The sequence below is a fragment of the Cavia porcellus genome, unplaced genomic scaffold (genome assembly GCF_034190915.1).
Source record: "Cavia porcellus strain 051 isolate PalLab524CR breed Dunkin Hartley unplaced genomic scaffold, mCavPor4.1 scaffold_4, whole genome shotgun sequence".
Lineage (NCBI taxonomy): Eukaryota > Metazoa > Chordata > Mammalia > Rodentia > Caviidae > Cavia > Cavia porcellus.
In genome coordinates this window covers 46,005,418-46,025,845 of record NW_026947487.1, presented here as the reverse complement: position 1 = coordinate 46,025,845, position 20,428 = coordinate 46,005,418, and the positions used below count along the sequence as shown (strand labels likewise).

General features: G+C 40.9%; 1 pseudogene; it reads right to left on the bottom strand.

Annotated features, from left to right (window-relative positions):
* Positions 1–467: 467 nt before the first annotated feature.
* Positions 468–6,113, bottom strand: LOC106025195 (centrosomal protein of 95 kDa-like; annotated as a pseudogene).
* Between the last annotated feature and the right edge of the window lie 14,315 nt (positions 6,114–20,428).

Sequence of the window (20,428 nt, the reverse complement as noted above, 5' to 3'; positions counted from 1 at the left end):
TCAGCTGGAGACTACTCATGGATCAAGATGCTGCTCTTGTCATTTGCCCCCAGGAAACCCCATTTTTCCTACAGTCTTGCTCCTTTGGGCAGTATTAGAAGGAAGATTTCTGTCACCCTTCAAGCTAATCATTTCATCAAACAGTATATTTTATTTAGAAACTAGTTGTTTATCAGTGAGGGAATCTTCTACAGTCTTTCTGCCCTATACTGCCAGAAGAGAAGTCTGGTGTAAGACTTAAAAAGTCATTCTAACTGTGAGGATTAAAATGGGGCAATGGTGGCCCCAATGTGGCATCTATTTAATCTCAGGTCTTTACCTGACATGTTCCACTTCATTTTTTTTTAAGAAAAGTTTTTATTTTAAAAATTGTAAGTATTGGAATGAATACACAGAGAATGTACTTAAAAAATTACTCTTCTGGTTTAGAATGTTTACTGGCTCCATTCCAGCTCTATCCAGACACTTCACCTGACAGGTCCGGCCTGATGGGAAGGGACCATCACTGCACTGAAGGAAGCCAGCTGCAGCAGAGATCTGAAGAGCTCGGGTTCCAGCTCCCGGAAGAAAGCCACATCACCATTCTGGGTCATAAACGTGCTGCGGGTGCTGAGTCTCCTTTTCCATCTTAGAGCTCAGTTCTCTCTTCACCTTATACAACATCTGGCTTTCTCTCTGGCTTTGAGTTCCTGACTTTCTGTGATTTGGCTTCTGCCAGTAACAAAAACTGTTCCTGACAGTAGTTCTCCACTGAGTCCATTCTGGTGCTGTCTTTTATCTTCTTCTCACTTTTCTTTGGCAAAGTTTCTTAGATCCCATAATCTTTGCTTCTGAATTTGTCAACCTTTTCCAAACAGTTTCTTAAATATCATTTCTTCCCAGGTGCTCATTCTCATCATTTTTCCATGCCACTGAACTCTATCATCATCATATTTTCAGGCACACACAATTTGCTGAAGATTTTCTTTTTACCTTTGACTGGGTCAATGTTTGTCAATGAACGCAGTCCCTGAAGTCTTGCAGTCTCTTGCTATGTTCATATTCTTTCTTAACAAGGGCAATAAGGAGCCTTATCGTGGGATTCACTTTTCTCCCAGAGACCAAGAAAGAGGTTAACAGAATGAGAACTACATGTGGCATCAGAGAAGCAGTCTCCATAGCTGTCTGAACTAGACTGCATGCTAAAAAGTGCCCTGGGTCATTAAATTAAAGAAAAGGTAGATCAGAGAGAAGATACTGGAAAGATGAGCACAGCAGTCATGAGGAGGTACTCTCCTAGCACAATGACAGCATCATGGAGTGTGGACCTTCTGAGAGCTTCCTCTATTTCATCCGAGTTTCTTCTTGAATCATTTTTCTCTAAATGCATGTTTTTTGAGCTGTTCAACATGTGCAATTTGCTGTTTCCACACTTTACTTAGTGTTGGACCAGAGACATAGAGAAAGGGGACTGCTCCAGCATCAGGAGCAGGAGACTGCACTTGTGTATCCTCACTGGAGCTGTTTTATTTGGCTTCAGAAGGCCACCACTTGGACTCTGAATTGTGGTTTTCCTGGGGAGGAACTTTTCCAGGGCTGAATGTGTTTTGCAGTTCCTTTACAAACAGCTTCTCTGTGTTCTTTTTCTATTTTCTTCTCCTGCTCCTGCTCTTCCTCTACCTTCTCCTCCTCATTTATCCCATGAGGTTCAATATTCTCTTGAGTTTTATTTCTTCTTAGTTCGCTTTCAAATGCTTCACTTAATGCCTTTGCTTGGAACTGGCAAATGTTTCTTTTTTTTTTTTTTTTTTTTGCTTACCCTGTCTTTTTCTCTCTACCTGTAACTCTTTGTGTTTGTTAACTGGAGATGGAGTCAGTGAACAGGACCTGAAATGTGGCTTTCTGTGCACAGAAAGTCGTGGCAATAGCTTCTTTGGTTCACACTCCATGATGCTGTCCTAATCACTGCTGTGCTCTTTCTTTCCAGTATCTTCTCTCTGGTCTACCTTTTCTTAATTTAATGGCCCAGGGCACTTTTTAGCATGCAGTCTAGTTCAGACAGCTATGGAGACTGCTTCTCTGATGCCACATGTAGTTCTCATGCTGTTAACCTCTTTCTTGGTCTCTGGGAGAAAAGTGAATCCCACGATAAGGCTACATGTTTTCATTTCTTTTTCTTTTTGGAAGCTTCCTTGTTCTAGGGATGAGGACTTGAGTTGAATATACTTTTTGGTCACTTTCATTAGGCACCATGGAAGTTAAGATAACTGTATCATCTGAATCCGCAAGAAATGCTGTGTACTCTTCAGCTGAATTCACAGCAAGGGAGAAGCCACTTGAAGGTAGGTATTCTCTTCCTATGGGGCAGGGTGCTTCAGCCTCTGAAGGGTGAATGCTGCTCAGATGTGCTCCCCCAGCCTTCCAGCACTTGGAACCACTCTCACTGAAGGGATTTCCATATCTTCAACAAAGGATGCTGCATTCTTGGACAGAAAAATAGCTGAGGGGGCATCCAACAGGTCCTCACATGGTTTAGAACCTGGTGAAGCTGATGTTTTTTAGACTGTGTATCAACAGGACTGTGGACACTGTTACTTCTTAGAGAAAAGGTGTGTACTGTGTCCCCAAGTCAAGTTATTTCACCAGTGGATTCTGTTTCATCTTCATCCCAAGAGGGGACCAAAGCCTCTGATGAGAAAGAGCATTTTTCTCATAAGATGCTTCACTAATGTGTTCTGTAAGATATTCTAGCAATCCATTAGATATTTCTAGGAGATAGATTATTTATTTTCTTTTACTATATTGTCTCTTGTTATGTGTGACAAGCTGACCTGCAGGTAATCCAAGGCCAATGAATTAGTCACTGCTTGTACATTGTGGGCATCCTCTTCTTGATTCTTAGGAACAGCTAAGAGGTTCAGTCTCCAAGCTAGCCATGGGTCGAGGCAGAAAGCCTCCACCAGTCTCCGCAACTAGCGTGCGAGCTACAGTGTCCTGGAATGGCTGTTTGCTGGCATGCCCAGTTTCTCCCCCATCTCAGCATAACCAAGCCAGCTGTTGGTTTGAGTATTCTTCTTACACCACTGACAATCCCTAGTAGAAAGTTCCTGCAGAACTTAGGGAAGCTACCAAGAAAACACAAGGTTCTAAAATATTGACCAAAGCAATTGCTCTCAGCTCTAAAAGATTAGAATCATTGAGGAACTTTTAAGTATCCTAATGTTCAGTCCCAAATAAATGCTATCAGCATCCAAGCCCTAGTGATTTTGCTACAAAGATAAATGATTCACAATCTCTGTCCCAGAGGGCTCTCAGACCAGATAGGCAGATGATCAAAATAACATGACCTACATTAAAGACTATCTTAAACCTTCAAATATATGCCACTTTGCCATTGGATTATTTCAAGCTGAAAGCAACCAAAAATCAACAGATGAAGAAAGAAGCCGTCTCAGAGATTTCCTTATCTGACTAAAAGCAGAAATGAGGACTGCCATAAATCTTGTTCTCCACAGGAGTTTTACAGTCATAAAATGAAAAACTGGCACCAAGATGAGTCTGCAGAAACAAACCTTACTAAAATAGCCTGTGTTTTCCATTAGTTTCCCCATATATTTATCGTCCACAATTTACCACCCCCAGAAGCTTTAATCCCTTTTTCTTTGTCTAGTTAACTTCTCCAAAGTTTATGGCCCTTTGTTAAAATGATATATAGGGTTCTGATCTAACTACTTCTTTGGGCTCTCACACTTCCTGTGAAGTCCCTGTGCACGTAAAAATATTAACATCAATAAAGAAACACAGACCTTTTCTCCCATTAACCTGTCTTTTATCAATATAATTCACAGTCCCCAGGAGATCCGAACTAGGAGAGGGAAAGTACTCTTTTCCTCTACAAAGAATAGAGAGAAGGGACTAAAGAAAAGGAAATGCTTTCCCTCTTGAAGAGATGAAGGCAAGAAGGGCAGGGACAGATTTATAGAGGATGCAGGAAACGCTGTACTACATCTTGAGGAATAAGTAAGAGTTTGCGATGTAGGAAGAATTCCAGGCAGAGGGAACAGCAGGGGCAAGCCAAAGAGGCATGGACATCAAGTATTTCAGCATGGCTAGAGAATAGATGATGGGCTGAAAAGCCTTTTGGTGGGTGGGCATCTGTAATTCCAGCACTCAAAAGGCTGACACAAGAAGAAATCAGGGTCAGCCTGGGTTACATAGCGAATTCAAGGCCACTCTGTCTCACAGGAAAAGAAGAAAGCGGAGGAGGAAGAGAGCAAAGAAGAAAAGGAAAAGAAAAAGGAGGAAAAAGAGGGAGGAAGAAAGACATGAGGAAAAGGAAGAAGATAGGCAGCTCATGATCGAGGAGTTCAGTTTTTATTCAGAAGGCAACAGGAAAGGTATCGGTGGATCCTAAATTGACTTCACTAGATTTGTATTTTAAGAAGATACAAGGAAACAACACTCCTCCTACTGTTCATGCTGCTCTTGTCACAAAGTTGAACTGTGTTTGGGGGATGTGTGCTGAGACCTCTGGCCTGAGCGACATCATTCTAGGCAAAAGATGCGGTTGCCCCTGAAGAGAGCAGAGCCCAGCAGCAGACTTCCTGGGGAGGCTAAGATTCAAGGACAGAAATTGGTGGCTCAGAGGTTTGCCATGGGAGCAGAGGAAAGGAGATCTGCTCAGTTGTTCACAGGAGCACACAGCAGGAAGAGGACGAGTGTCCCTCTACTGCTCGATGTGAGCAGGGAGCCCCCAGAGCCTCCTCGCATTGTCCTTCCCAGTTTTTCCCACACAGAGCAAAAGGCATAAGTGCTTATGTGCCAGTGCTGCTCTCAGCAGTGAGAAAGAAAATTAAACAAAAGATCGGTGTCCCAAAGAGGTAATGGGAACACTGAGCTATAAAAGCCAGTAGAGCTAGCAGCCCCAATTGATGCCATCCTTAAGGAGACACTGAATATCAGGGGCAGGAGAGGGGAAATGTGATGCCCAATTGACCCTCCCAACCCACATAGATGCCCCACCACCACCACCATCTTTTAGGTAGACTGATGGGATTTTTATTAAGACAGCCCAGGGTATGAGGCAAGGACTACAGGGACAAGACTGGAGGCAGGAAACTCCACTAGGGGGATTTGGGGCCACTTAAGCAGTGATGACAACCTAATGCAGTGGGGTGGGAAGGAAGATAGGAGAGGCATTTAGGAGGTAGACTCAACAGGATACAATGAAATGGGCTAGCTGCTAGGAGCAGGGGAGAGTAATGATCTTGCAAATGAGAATAAAGAGAGCATGCATGAGAAGCAGCAGGAAAATTTCAGAAGTGAATAATGAAAAAGAATAAAATTAACTGGGATGCAGCCTTTTCTGGTTATGGTGCTGATCTTAAAAATGCAAGGAGTGCAGAGATGGTGAGTAATAGAAGATCCCATGTCCCTGGAAAATGGGAACAAAAGCCAGGCCCTATCTTCCTATCTGCCAGGTCTGTTTGCTGCTGAATATGGGTTTAATGAGTGAAGAGAAGAAAAGGGAACTTGATAAATACAGTGACCAAAGAAAATGTATCCATCCAGCAAAGTAAGCCTGCTCCATGATGTAAGTCAGGATTCAAACTCAAGTTAGCCTTACCCCAAATCCTATGTTCTTTCCATCAAAATAGCCAACACATTAGGGGGACTTAAGGCTTTTATTATTATTTTTATCTGGGGTTTTTTATTTCTGTTGTTTGTTTAATTAGAGATGCATCTCAACTGTGTTGATCAGAGCTGCCCTATTTATGAGGACCACACACCCCACACCATGTGACAGGCATGAAACGGGTGCAAGCAAATGGCAATGCCAAGTAGCACCCGGCTAAAGAGGATGTAAAGATGAATTCACACAGCAGCCATCCCGTTTCAAAATCCATGCTCTCTGCACCATGAAAGGCAGGTTCAAAACTTGAATCAGCTTCTTAGTGGTCATTTTCTCAGCCTTGATTTCTTCATCTGCTCAATAAATACACTTCTGGGGCCTCCTCACACGGATGCCACATGAGCTGAGGGAGATGGTGCAGACAAGGCCATACAGGCACAGGCACAGGGCCCAGGCTCTTGGCTACTGCCAGGCTTTGTGGGGAAAGAAGGCAGAAGTACATCCGAGATCTCCAGAACTGAGTGTGTATGTGTCAGATTACATGGCAAAGGGGCCTCTGCAGCTGTGGTTACAATAGAGACTTTGCAATGGATCCAGATATTCTGGATTATCTGGATGGACCTAGTGTAATCTCAGGAATCCTTAAAAGTAGAAAAGAAGAGAGTCAGAGAGAGAGAAAAAAAGACTTAAAAACAAAAGGAGGGTGGGCAACAGGTGCAAAGGCATCAGCTTTGAACAAGGAGCAAGCAGCCTGGACAAAGGAGGGCGGGCAGCCTCTAGGTGCAGGGAAGGGAAAGGAAGAAGGTTCTCGCCCAGAGCCACAGGAGGAGCACAGCCCTGCTGCCACTTTGATCTTAAGCCACATCAGACTTCTAACCCACAAGACTATAAGATAATAGGGAGGAAGAGGCTACAATGAAATAAACCAAACCAAGATTTCAGACTATGGACAAAAGACATCCAAGGAAAGGCTATTAAATGTGCAAGCAAGAAACAGAGGATCAAGGAGCAAATTGTCATATGCAGTGGCCAACAGCATGGGATATAAAACTCGTGGTTGCTGTGGTTTAGAGCTGTAGTGTACCCCAGAGAGACAGTGTGCTTGGAAGGAGATTGGATCGTGGGGTGCTATACTCATGGGTAGACTCATGGGCTCATAACTGAGGTGCCATTAAAGGGTGGGACATGGTCAGAGGAGAGTGTTCACTGGGAAGAGCCCTAAAAGGGTTTATCTCTTTCCCACCTCTGCCCTTCACTCTCTGCTTCTTGCCCATCATGCTGTGAGCAGCTTTCTCCCCAAGGCCCTTCCATCATGCTGCTTCTGCCTTGGAACCACCAGCTCAGACTGCAAATGTGAGCCAAAGTAAACCTCTCCTCCTTTAAGTTGTGGATGACCAGTGCTGTACCCCAGCAACCGGAAAGTGACTGAAACAATGGAGTAAACACATGCTGTTGACTTGAGACACTCTCTCCCTCACCCTCAGTCTGTGTCCTCATCCTCAACATGTTGGTGGAGAGTGGACGTTCACAGAAGAGCTTGGTCATTGGCTGGTGAAATGGTGTGACCAGCACATACCTCTCTGTGTACAGGAAGTGTGTATTGCTTTTTATTTTCTTTACTTGAAGTGAGTGTTGGTTCTGAGCCCTCATTCTGTTGGACTGATGGGTGAGATGAGGACTCCCTCTCTCTTCTGCCCTGAGCCCTGGTGTGGCCTAGAGTCCATCATGCAACCTGGTCCCCTTGCAAGATTCCTGTCTCCCCAGAAATCCCAGGAGGTCAGCCCATCTGTACCCCAGCTTTGCAGAAGAGCAATGTGTGGAGTTTCAACTGCTCCTGAACAGTTGCTCAGGCTCCAGCCACCTGGCTTCTGTCTCCAATCCCACCTCCAGCTTTTTATGTGCTCTACCACACGGCAAGGTCTTGGGAGCTAGTCACCTGAGGACATACATTGTTGTGGTGGCTGTTGTTTGTTTTGTTTTGTTATAATTCTATAGAAGAGGGGTATATCTTTCCATAGTTCTTTGTCTTGCTGTTGAAACATGTCCACTTCCTTCTGCGGGGACCTGGAGACCCATATGTCCCACTTCTTACCTGGAACAATGAGACACAGGTAGAGGATTCTTGCCTTATTTCTGAGAGGAAGCAATCAAAGACATGCACAAGTATCCCCACATCCCTGTTCCTGTACAGTGTAGATGTACCAGTGTCACTGAATGCATGCTTAAAAATGATTAAGATGGTAAATCTTAATGGTATGCATACTGTATCACAATTTAAAAGGAAGGGGGAAAAAAGTCATAGGACTGTCCTTAGCCTATCACTCTGTGTGACACAATGATACAATCAGCTAAGCCTCCTGGACATGCACCATGTACTAGAAATAAACTTTTGATGCTAAGCCACTGAGATTTGGAGATAGTTTGTAATCTTTATGCATTTTTATGGAACAAGGGGTGCTTTAGCTTCTGTAATCTCTTCTGCAAACTCTACTATTTACCAGTTAACATTCTTATGGTTTAACTGTATTATTTATTGGGATTCTTAGGGGGGAAAAAACTTCTTAAAGAGGGAGACTAGTTGTTTTAGTTTCCACTATTATGGGCAGTGTTTCTGTCTGAATTTTAAGTCATCGCAACAATAAAAACACAAGGTAAAAGAAGATGACTTCTAGAGCCTTACATTCACACTGCATCTCAGCACTTCAGAGCTCTTTTATCTGTGTGTGTGATGTTAACCGCAACGTAAGCCTATGGCTAAGAATCATTCTTTGTTATCCCCATGCAGGACCTGAGATCAAGGGGTGTTTGTGGTGAAAATCTAAGACTAGAACCCAGGTTCAAGGGGCCCAGAGCCTCTCCTCTATCTCCATAATAATGAACGCTGCCTGAATTGTGTTTTCATCTCTTCTCTAAACGCCAGTGCAGTGCCCTATAGTTAAGGTAATATAACCAGTTTAAGAACTAAAAGTACTTTAAACTAAATTACAGCAGTATATTGCAAAGCTTAGCATAACATTACAAATAGCTCATTGAACCAGGGCAATTTGTTTGCAGGGGAAGCAAGCAGATCCTCTGCATAATAGAGCAGTGTAGCTGGTAATAGCAGCCACTCAAAGAAAGGATGGGGTTCAGGGGTTCAGGAGCCTCATTTATGGATGAGTAGTAGACCCTAATGAAATGCATGTTTGGCCCTATCATCCTCCTCCTGAGAAAATTCCCCATGAGGTTTTCCATTTGAATCCTGGCATATTATAAAGATCAAAGTGATGGCTTTTTAAAATTAATTACATGAATTTGTAGCTCAACAGCATCGAGTGAAAGGCGGGTGTTGTACCCCGTGCTTGTTACAGCTGCACATCACACACATCAAAAGCTCAAGACGCTGGGGAGAACACGTTCCCGCTGCACCAGCCCCCAAGCAGCCAGGGCAGACATGGAAAGAGTACAAAAGATCAGTCCCCAAAGTTGTTGTGACAGCTTAATTGTATTACAGTGCTTAGATAATTCCCATTTATTTGGTTTTTTCCCCAGTGCAAATGCTGGCCCCCCAAGCATAGCTATTACCAGGAGAATTAAGAGCCACAACTTTGATGGGACCTCTCTCTCCCTCTAAAGCTGTCCCTGTTCGAAAGTCCTAGTAATTGTACCACATTGATCAAGACTTACCTCCAGCCCTCTGCATGCTGAGACCCGACAGCAAGTAACTAATTGCAATTAAAATCTGCCACGTGAGTGGAAGAGAATAACATAAATTAATCAGTACATTAGCAGAATTACATTTAAATGTTCAAATGTGCACCCAACATAGTGGGACATTTTAAATTATAAAGCAAAGTGCTTCATTATGGATGCTGATATTTTAATGAGGAAATGTGATGTTGTGGTTAAATGGGAGTACAATATAGAGACTTCCTTAAAATTAGCATCAATGATGCATTTTAATTCAAAAAGCAAGTTGTGGTCTGTGTAATCCTGCATGTCAATGTGGAGAAATTGCCTGGAGCTGTGGAAACAGTTGAACATCTTTCTCTGAAGAATTAATAATTTCAGCTGTACTAACTAGCACTTTATGTAAATTGTCAGATAAATCACAGCAATAAATACAGGTTTTAGAAGAACAGAACAGTATGCTTATCCTTAATTTATTCAATCATCAATTTATGTATACTGAAGCTAAGGGATATGAAAGATTCAACCTACCAGGCAGAAACAAAAAAGGAGAAAACATCTTTTACAGCCCTAATAACTCCCGAATAAAGGTCACATCTAATTCTACCAAAATCTTGTATATCAAAAGTGCTCTATGATGCATGTAAATACAAAAAATGAACTAAAATGTTTTTGCCTTTGCTTTTCATGCACACAAAGGCTAAAGTCTTTTGTATAGCTTTTTATTTCCTTGCATAAACGTATAGTATATGCAATACACATACATCCAAAGGGCAATGTCAGGTCACATTTGCACTCTGATGCAAATGACAGTTACTTTAAATCTTTGATACAGGAGGCACAAATCCAAAAATACAAATGAGAGAAGCAGACCTAAATTTGGTTTGCTGTTCTTATTACTGATTAGAGAAAAAGCAAGTCCAAAGACAAAAATCCTTCTCTTCTTCTCAATGGTCTTGTCATTTTATGAGTTGCAAGAGGAATTCTTACTAGCTTTTATGATAACACAAAGACAAGACATGCTAAGGATACTACTCGGTGGTAGAACGCTTGCCTAGTATGTGTTCTACCTGGTTCAATCCCCAGAATCACAAAAATTAAAAATTAAAAAATTAAAAGCAAAGACAGAGAAGGTTTTCAGGTTTTAACAACTAGAAACACTTGTACACATGCTAACATTATAGTACGTATGAAAATATTTATTTGCAAGCACTCAAACAAAAGCAGAGCTGACATGAGCAGTGTCAATAAATCATACTAAACACAGAGCAAATTAACATGAGAATAAGCCTGCCTCCTATGATCCCTGTTCTCAAGTTTGGATCCCTGCCTATTCCCCACCTAAGCCCCACCAATAAATCTCTATTAAGATTGCACATTACATATGATTTTGCTCTTATTTAGTAAATAACAGAAGGCTTTCATTTGCTTCTCCTTAGGTTTCAAGAGGCAGGTTTTCCCTTTCCATTGTGGTTTTCTCCCTCAATCAACTCCTTTCTCAAGTGTGGCCAATTCCTGTGGTCTCTTCCTCAGAAACAGCCTGGCTCCTCCTCGTGCCTCCATGACATGCCATTGTCACTCTGCCCAGACAATGCTGTCCCACTTTCTCCAGGTGCTTTAGCCCGTGATTTGGCACCCCGATGTGTATGAGACATTCCTTTTATCTGCATATCCATTGACAATGTTGAATTTTACCTGGGCCTAGTGACCCCACAAAAGCAGAGATGGCTGAGAAATGAATGCCCTGACTCTTTTGTGATCTGGGAAACAGCAGCTGCAAAGAGCCCTCCTTCCCCATGGGTTTTAGCTAACACTCTTTCTCCCCTGTCTACCTATGACAAAACTAGACACAGACCACCCCGTCTGCATTTTCATTTCTATTTTTTATTAGTCCATGTTTACAGTACATAACAACTACACTCTTTTTGGGAAGTTGGTGCATGCACGTAACATCTTAATCCTATTTTCCTCTTCTTTCCCTCCCCACTCCCTCCTCCATCTCTTGATCACCTTTCCTTTTGCAAAAGGTCTTTCTCCCTATTTCCTATTATCTACCTTCAATTTTGCTCTTCATTTATACTTTTGGTTTCTCAAGTAAGAGAAAACGTGATATTTAAATTTTTGTGTGTCTGATTTACTTCATTTAACATGATGGTCTCAAGCTGTGGCCATTTGCCTACAAATGACTCAAGTTTATCCTTCTTTATGGCAGAGTAGTACTCCATTGGGGGTAAATACTACATTGTCTTTATCTTTTTATCTGTTGATGAGCACACAAGTCACTTCCAAAATTTAGGATTATCAATTGTGCTATCACCAGCATGGGTATGCAATGTGTCTCTGTCATATGATGTCTTCAACTCTTTTGTGAAGATACCTAAAAGGAACGTCGCTGGGTCAAATGGAATTCCTAGTTCTAGTTTTGTAAGGTGTTTGCATACTGATTTCCACAGTGACTATACTAGCTTACATTCCCACCAACAGTGTAGGAAGATCCCTTTTTCCCCCAATGACAGCATTTGTTGTTTTTTGGGGGCCTTAGTGACAGTCATCTTTTTGGAATAAGATGGAATCTCAGTGTTGTTTTCATTGCATCTCTTTGTAACAACCAATGATGTTGAACATTTTTCTACCCATTGATTAGGCATTTGTACTTCTACCAAGTCCTACTTTTGTCCTCAAAAAAGATTCCTGCTTGCCCCACAGATCAGTTGGAACAAAATGCTTCTTAACCAAACTACGGTCAGGCTTCTCCCCTCCCCCAGTCCCCAAACTTGGGGATCCCTCAGCCTCAGCAGCACTCAGCGCTCCAAGTACAAGCCAGCATCTGGGTGAAATATTCTCCAATTCAGCTCTTTCCACTTCCTATTCTGGGTCTTTCCAGCTTGTTGACTCTTCTCTTCTGTGTAAGTTCTGAGCCACTTGCAGGTCCAGAGAAGCACATTCTTTACCGCAGGAGCCTCTCCCCTTTGCAACAATCCTTTTGAATAAAGTATCTCCTTCTTAAGTACAGATTTGTTTTTTCATTTAACATCATCAACAGCCAGAAATGACTAAGTCCTATAGCGCTAAGCAAAACTTGTGCAGTGATATATCATTATATCTCGTATGAATTAAGACCACTAAATCCCAGAATGAACTGAGGCTCCTGGAAATTAAGACAGGCAATAACATGATTTTTTTAGGTATTACTGGTGTCTGTTGCTTCTTTGTCTCTCATTGCTGAGACAAAATACCCAACAGCCAAAATTAAGAAAGGAAAGGTTTATTTAGGTCACAGTTTGTGGAGGTTTCAGTCCATAATCAGCTGACTCCCAGGTAGGGTGCCATGGCACAGGGACAACACTTCAAGGTGGCAGAAGACAACAAAGCAACAAGAGCAAAAATGAGGAGAGCCACCCTCTTTTCCTCCCTTACATTGCAAGCAGGCTACCTCCCCTCTGCCCTAATGTAGCTACAGCAATCACAGCATCTCCTGGCCTCCTCTTGCAAAGTCTCAGGATGTTTACAAACTAAGGATCCCGGCTCCCTGATGAGGCTCCTAGTTAAATTCTAAACTCCTCAAACTGACACAATGTATCAACCATAACACAGTAAAGAGCTTTTTGTTTTGTTGGCCTACAAACACAACTAAGCTTGCACTCATATCTACCTTCAGAAATATGTTTCTAAGTACAAAGTATACTTATGTTTATAATTTCATATGCTGCAAAAAACATGCACAAAAATGTTCTCAAGAAATAAAGTCACTGTAGTAGTCATATCTCTTCTCAGGTTGCTAATTAGAATGAAGTAGTTTACCTCTTCCAGAAATAGCAAACAAGATGTCAGAAACGGAATGAAAGCAAAAGTTAAGAATGTCTTTCACAGAAGAACTTGGAAGTTGACTGTGTCTGCTGGTTTGGGCTTGATAAAGTTATGCCATTTTCCCATGAGATTGAGTTTATTATGAACTCCATTTCTCACCAAGAGCAAGAAATGATATTGAGCGAAGACAAGGTAAGTCACAATGAAATTGAAAGTGGAAAAGTCTCAGTGTAGTTTATCTTTTCTCATCTTTCCAGTAGAAATGTCCTACCACATGCATTGTTTTAATAATCCAAAATAAACCCCTGTGTAGGAAAAGAAACAAAAAACAAAGAGAAAAAGACCACTGGATTCCATTTTCAGAGCCCATGAGAATAGTAGAAGACATGACTGAAAACCTCAGAATTCAATGATAAATTGGCTACTCAAATAGCATACATAGAGAGACAGAGACAGAGAATTTTGGTGTGTGGTACTAAGAAAGTAAAGCTTCATAAGCTTTTAACTTCTTGTTAATAAATTTGTGTGTACCAAAACTATTTTTGTGAAGATATTAATATTTATTTTTTCCTTCTTTTTTTCTTCTTAGAGAAATAAGTGGTTAGATACAGAGAAAAAGATACAACAGATCAGATAGAGAAAAAAGACTTGGGAAATACTATCCTAGTCTTGTCCAACCACACGACAAAACTTTATGAATAATGTCCCACAGAAATGCCATTTTCCTGGGGACGTTCATGACCCTACACCATAGTCGTAGAAATACATATTACATTTTACCTTTTGATGAAGTTGGTTCTACTACTTGCACTCGAGTTTCCTAACACACACTGCGGTGTCACTGTAATGTGACCATCTAATGGTATTTGCTTGCTAGGCACTCTACTAAACGTTTAATGCAAGCAATCAAAGGGAGATCTGACAATTCCCACAAGGAATCTGAGGCTGAAAGAGGTTTAGCAACTTGTCCAAAGTCACACAACTGTGAAGGAACTATCAGCATAAACCAGGGTCATCCAGATCTTGGTCATCCAGTACCCAGCTTCTGGGCACATGAGATCTGGAACTTACACCAGATGGATGAATAAATATCTTTTCTCTCGCCTCAGTTCTCTCTTGTCGCAACTTCTATAGCTCATGTACACACACACACACACACACACACACACACAAACACGCACACACACACAAACACGCACACACACACCCCAAATCATACAACACTGATCAGGTCACCATTAGATCTCGGATTAGGATCTTTTTCATCTATTGGGTTGACTTTGTGGCTCTCTTCACAAACTCTTGATACATGGTTTAGCTTCCAGCAGACATTTTAACGCTTCCTTTTTTGGCTAACCCTTGATGTGAATCCCTCCAAATCACTCCCTTGTGTTCTCCAGTGCAGTGACATGGGGAAAACAACAATACTGCAGACAGATCACCATGGTTACAGCAAGTAGGTTGCTCCAAGTTGAATTGGGTCTCCCACAAAAGATGAAGCCCTAGCAAGCCCCCCGTAACTGTAAATATGGCAGAGTAGGGCTTATGTTTCACGATACCAAATACTGCTTTGCTCTGGAAGCTCTAGGAAAGTAACACACACAGTGACCTACAGCAGCTGGAAACAAATCAGTTAGTCTGGAAGCTTCTGTGTTTGCTATCTACAGTACGACACAAAAGTCTCCAAGCTCTGTGTTAGAGAAAATAGATAATTTGTTGACTAAGAAGTTTTCTTCTCATTAAATCATTAATGGAAAATCTTGTTTTCATTGGTATTCTCATAGGAGTTGGCAAGAGCAGGCATTTGATTTAAGAATGTTCTAGAAGTACAAACTGGAGGGCCACTGTCAACTGCTATCAGCAAAGATAAATATTATATTTGTTTGTCTCTGTTTCCAACTGAAACATACCAATGTCCTTCCTTCTAAGCATGAGATTTTGATAAAAATATAAAATCTAAAGAAATAGACTCAAATAAATTAGTGTAAATCAACAGAAACAGAAAATAACACTTCAAGGATTTGGGTCTCATGAAAGTTTACAAAAACAGATAGACACAGGGAAAGGTGGTCTCCAATTCCAAGTCTAACACTTTTCTTAATAAACAGGAAGAGAATTTAAAATTAAAGTGCCTCACAGTATACCACCAAATCTAACATTGTAGGATAAAACTTGTAGAATTTTCTTGCTGTAACAAGAAGCCGTACCTTACCTTCCTTGAATCATTGCACATGGGAAAATAACTCAAAAAAATGGGATGAGAAATATTTTCTTCCGCTGGCATCTGCCCACTAAATGTGCAGTGCATCTTGCTGAGAGGCCAGGCTGGTTCTTCCATTTCCCCAACCCCATTTGTGGCTGTTTCTTGATACAGGGCGAAGTTTTCTGGAGGAGTTTGGCTGTTACAAAGAAGTTTTGCGCCTCCAGCTCTGTGACTGTGAGATCAGTGAATACCTAAGCAGTTACCCCCTGAGGAGGTCATGGTCTTTAGCACTGCAATGTCTGGCAGAGCCAGGACTCGAGCCCTGGCCGAGCGCGCCATTGGAACATTGCCCAAGCTGAGGCGCCTGGAGCAGCGGCAGCGAGCCCTGCTCAGCAGGCTGCTTCGCTGCAGCCTAGACGCCAGCCACCACGAGAGGAGGAAGGCCGCGTAGCTGCACCTGAGCAGCCTAGAGGAGCAGAGGGAGGAGTCCAGCCTCCAGGAGGGCTTTCACTTGCAGCTGATTTGCAGGCATTATCTGGGGCCGGGGACTCCAGCTGGAATTTTTCAGGACCTTGTGGTGAATGAGGGAGAAACTGAGATACGTTAGGCACTCAAAAACAGGTTCTGAAGGTAGCACAATAGAACTGCTTGCAAACCATTTTCAAGTTAGTGATACCTCGAAGATGGCATATAAGTACAACATTGCCTATAAACCATTATAAAAGACAGAGATCTCCATGAAAAGTTACTTTTTCAACATGCATCAATATTTGGAGAATATCACATATTTGATGGGAACTCTTTATTGTTACCTAGAAAGCTTCAGCATTCTTTTTTTTTTTTTTTTCAAGTTTCTTTTTTTTTTTTTTTTTTTTTTTATTTAAGAGGAAAAAGAGAAAAACACAAAACAAAACAAAGCAGTGTAAGGTTACACATAATACATAACTACAAAAAAAAAACATAACAGTAAGAAATCACCTGTTAATAGATTACATAATATCATCTTGGAAATAGTTGCTCAAATCACAGTATCAAAGAATACAAAGTAGACATTCAAAAGGGAGAGACTGCAAACAGCTGTGTTCAATGATCCAAAAACATTAATATAGTCAGCTATTTAACATCCCTAAACACACTTGTTGTTATATCCGTTAGAGCTCTTTTTTTTTCCCCCTCCCTCTCTTTTTTATAACAAAATTTATACATTTTGGATTTTATTACTCCTCAGTTCTCATTACTCTCTTGGGGGGGAGAGAATAAAGTCAAATATGGCAAAACAAAGCTGTAAGTCCAAACCAAGGATAGACATAGCACATGATGTAGAACAGAGTACAAGGTCATCAACAATGGTTATCAACATTGTCTCTTGTTTCCTTAAAAGGAATTGTCCATCTCATTAGATATTATAAAGCCGGACAAAACAGTGGAGAACAAGACCAATAAAACTTAGGCATTGTGAACATTACAGGACTTCCAAAGGAGACAATAGTCAAACCAGAATGGGCATCTTTGTGAATCTTATTGCCTTCAAATTAGTTGCCTATACCTTCAAACTTGCTACTATCGCACAGAATGGAACAGAGTCTAATCAGTCAAAACAAGATCTTGGGAGTATTACAGGACTTCAAAACAAGTTAATAGGAGATCAAAAAGAGTTACTACTATATATCCTAATTTTTTAAGTTTTTCCCTTAATTAAAATAAACATAAGAAATAGCTAAATAATTTTTTTTTAAAGAATAGTAGTTACCATAGTGTCTGTCTTTTTCCTTAAAATATTTGGATAAAACTTCATATACTATAGCTTCAAATATTTCCATATCAAAAAGCCCATCCCATTTATTCCAGCTATTCCACTTCTAGGCATATTCCCAGAAGAACTGAAAGCATCATACCACAGGGATATATGTGCACCTATGTTTATAGCAGCACAATTTGTAATCGCCAGATCTTGGAAACAACCCAAGTGTCCATCAACTGAGGAATGGATAAAAAAGTTGTGGCATTTCTATACAATGGAGTATTATTCAGCTATAAAGAAGGATCGCATTGAGATATTTATCAATAAATGGGCGCAGCTTGAGACCATACTCATAAGTGAAATAAATCAATCTCGCATGTATGAATACCGAATAGTTTCCCTAATGTAAGTAATGATTCACAATAAATAAATTCAGGAATGTGGCTGGATACAAAATCAATACTCAGAAATCAATAGCATTCCTATACACAAACAACAAAACCACAGAGAGGGAAATAAGGGAAACTGGACTATTCACATTAGCAAGCAAAAAAATGAAATATTTAGGAATTACTCTTACGAAAGAAGTGAAAGACTTATACAGTGAAAACTATATTACACTGAAAAAGGAAATTGAAGATGATCTCAGAAAATGGAAAGACATCCCTTGCTCATGGATAGGAAGAACAAACATTGTGAAGATGGCCATTCTCCCAAAACTCTTATACAGATTCAATGCAATCCCAATAGAAATACCATCAACATACCTTATAGATCTAGAGAAATCACTCCTAAATTTCATCTGGAACCAGAAGAGACCTAGAATCGCAAAAGCAATTCTAAGCAGCAAAGACAAAGCAGGAGGCATCACAATCCCTGACTTGAAATTATACTACAAAGCAACAGTAGTAAAATCAACATGGTATTGGAATCAAAACAGAGCTGAAGATCAATGGAATAGATTAGAAGATACAACCACAACTACAAACACACTCAACCACCTTATCTTCGATAAAGGAGCCAAGCAGGTTCACTGGAAGAACGACAGTCTCTTTAATAAATGGTGCTGGAAAAACTGGCTCTCCATTTGCCAAAAACTAAAGCTAGACCCATGTCTATCACCATGTACTAAATTAAAATCTAAATGGGTCAAAGATCTGAATATTAAAACAGAAACGCTAAATCTATTGGAAGACAAATTGGGTAGAAACCTTGGAGACATAGGAGTAGGTAGAGAATTCATGAATAGGACTCAAACTGCACGGGAAATACTTCCCAGAATCAATAATTGGGACCACTTCTTATTAAAAAGTTTTTGCATGTCAAAAGAAATCTCCAGCATAGTGAAAAGCTTCAGCATTCTAATATCGAACTCCTCAGGCGAACCAAAGAAGGTGGCATTGTGAAGGTTACAGTCTGTTTTTCCAGAGAGCTTGGGACTACGCACCCAGATTGCATACTCTATTACAATATTTTCCTTAGAAGAATTCTGAAGCTGATGAATTTGAAACAAATTGGTCGCAACTATTATAACGACGCTAACACACAGAAATTCTTCTGCAGCAGGCTGGAAACCATACCTGGTTACGTGACTTCTATCCTTCCATATGAGCAGAGTCTTACCCTGTGTTCTGATACTTGCTTTAAACTGCTCCAATCAAGAACTGTTTTTGATGTGATACGAAAGAGATTCGCAAGAGTCTCTTGAGAAAGATATCACCAAGAGAAAATATCTAAAGAATTAATTGGATTAGTTGTTTTTACAAGATACAACAACAAAACCCACAAGGTGGCTGCTGTTAACTGGGATCTGAGTCCTAGAGATACATTTAAAAGATCAGACAGCAGTGAAGTCACCTTTGTAGACTACTACATGCAGCAATATAATCAGATTATCACTGACTTAAATCAGCCACTCTTGGTCAGCCAAGGGAAGTGGAGAAGGGGCCAGGGGAATATATCACCTGAACCTATACTGCTGGGTCCTGAGCTCTGCTACCTGATAGGGCTACCAGATGACGTGAATCGAAAACCTCAGGAGATGGGTGATTTGACTAAATTAATGAAGCAGCCTCCTGAGGTTAGGAAGACAGAATCAGAAAACTTTATTAGAGACGTAAACAAAAATTTGACAGAACAAAGTGATCTTCAATGCTGGAGTCTGCGTTTTGATACCAACTGTTTGTCCGTCTTGGGAAGAGTTTTGGGAGGTGTAAAAGTAGTCCAGCGTAAGAAATCGTTTGATGTTAACCAAGAGCTAGCAGAGTGGATGAGAGAATCAAGAAGTACATGGTTACTTTCAGCAAAGTCACTAAATAAGTGGGTGCTACTTTACCCCAAGGAATACAAGCACCAAGCCGAAACCTTACGGGACAATTTAAAAAGAGTCAATGATCCCATGGGTGTAACTGGGGACCAAGGACATTTGCAAGCAGTAGATGACCCTAACTCTTATATATCTACATTACAAAGATGTGTTACATCACAAACGACCATGGTAGTTTGTGTACTGCCTGACAATGAGAAATGCAGATATGATGCAATAAAAAAAATCTGTGTATCAAATGCCCGACTCCAAGCCAGTGTGTGCTAGCAAAGACCTTAGAGTTTAACAAAACTTATATGACCATTATTACAAAGATTGCCCAGCAGATGAACTGCAAGATGGGAGGAGCCCTCTGGAAGGTGCAAACAAATTTACGGAAAACAATGTTCGTTGGTATCGATTGTTTCCATGATATTATAAATCGGCAGAACTCCATTGCGGGATTTGTGGCAAGCATCAATTAACTAAGTGGCACTCCCAGTGTATCTTCCAGGAACCTGGACAGGAGATTGTGAATGGGTTGAATCGCTGTTTGGAAGCTGCCTTAAATTCCTGGTTTAAAAATTTACACTACCAGCCAAATTCCGTCGTGGTTTATCGGGATGGAGTAGGAGATGGTCAGCTTCAGTACTTACTTGACTATGAAATACCACAGCTTGTGAGCCAATTAAACAAGCTTCAAATCAAGCTAACTTTCATTGTGGTGAAGAAACAAATAAACACCAGGTTTTTTACAAAGTCTGGACAAATGTTTAAAAATCCACCTTCAGGAACTGTTGTTAATGTGGCGTTAACCAGGCACGAATGGTATTACTTTTATATTGTGAGTCAGACCTCAAAATATGGTACTGTTACTCCCACTCATTATAATGTTATCTATGACACAGTTTGCTTGGACCCATATACAGTACAAAGCATAACTTACAAACTATGCCACATGTACTTTAACTTCCCAGGCGCCATTCGAGTTCCTGCTCCTTGCCATTATGCCCATAAACTGGCTTACTTCGTGGGGCAAAATATTCAACAAGAGCCACATAACGCACTATCAAACAGTCTCTATTACCTTTG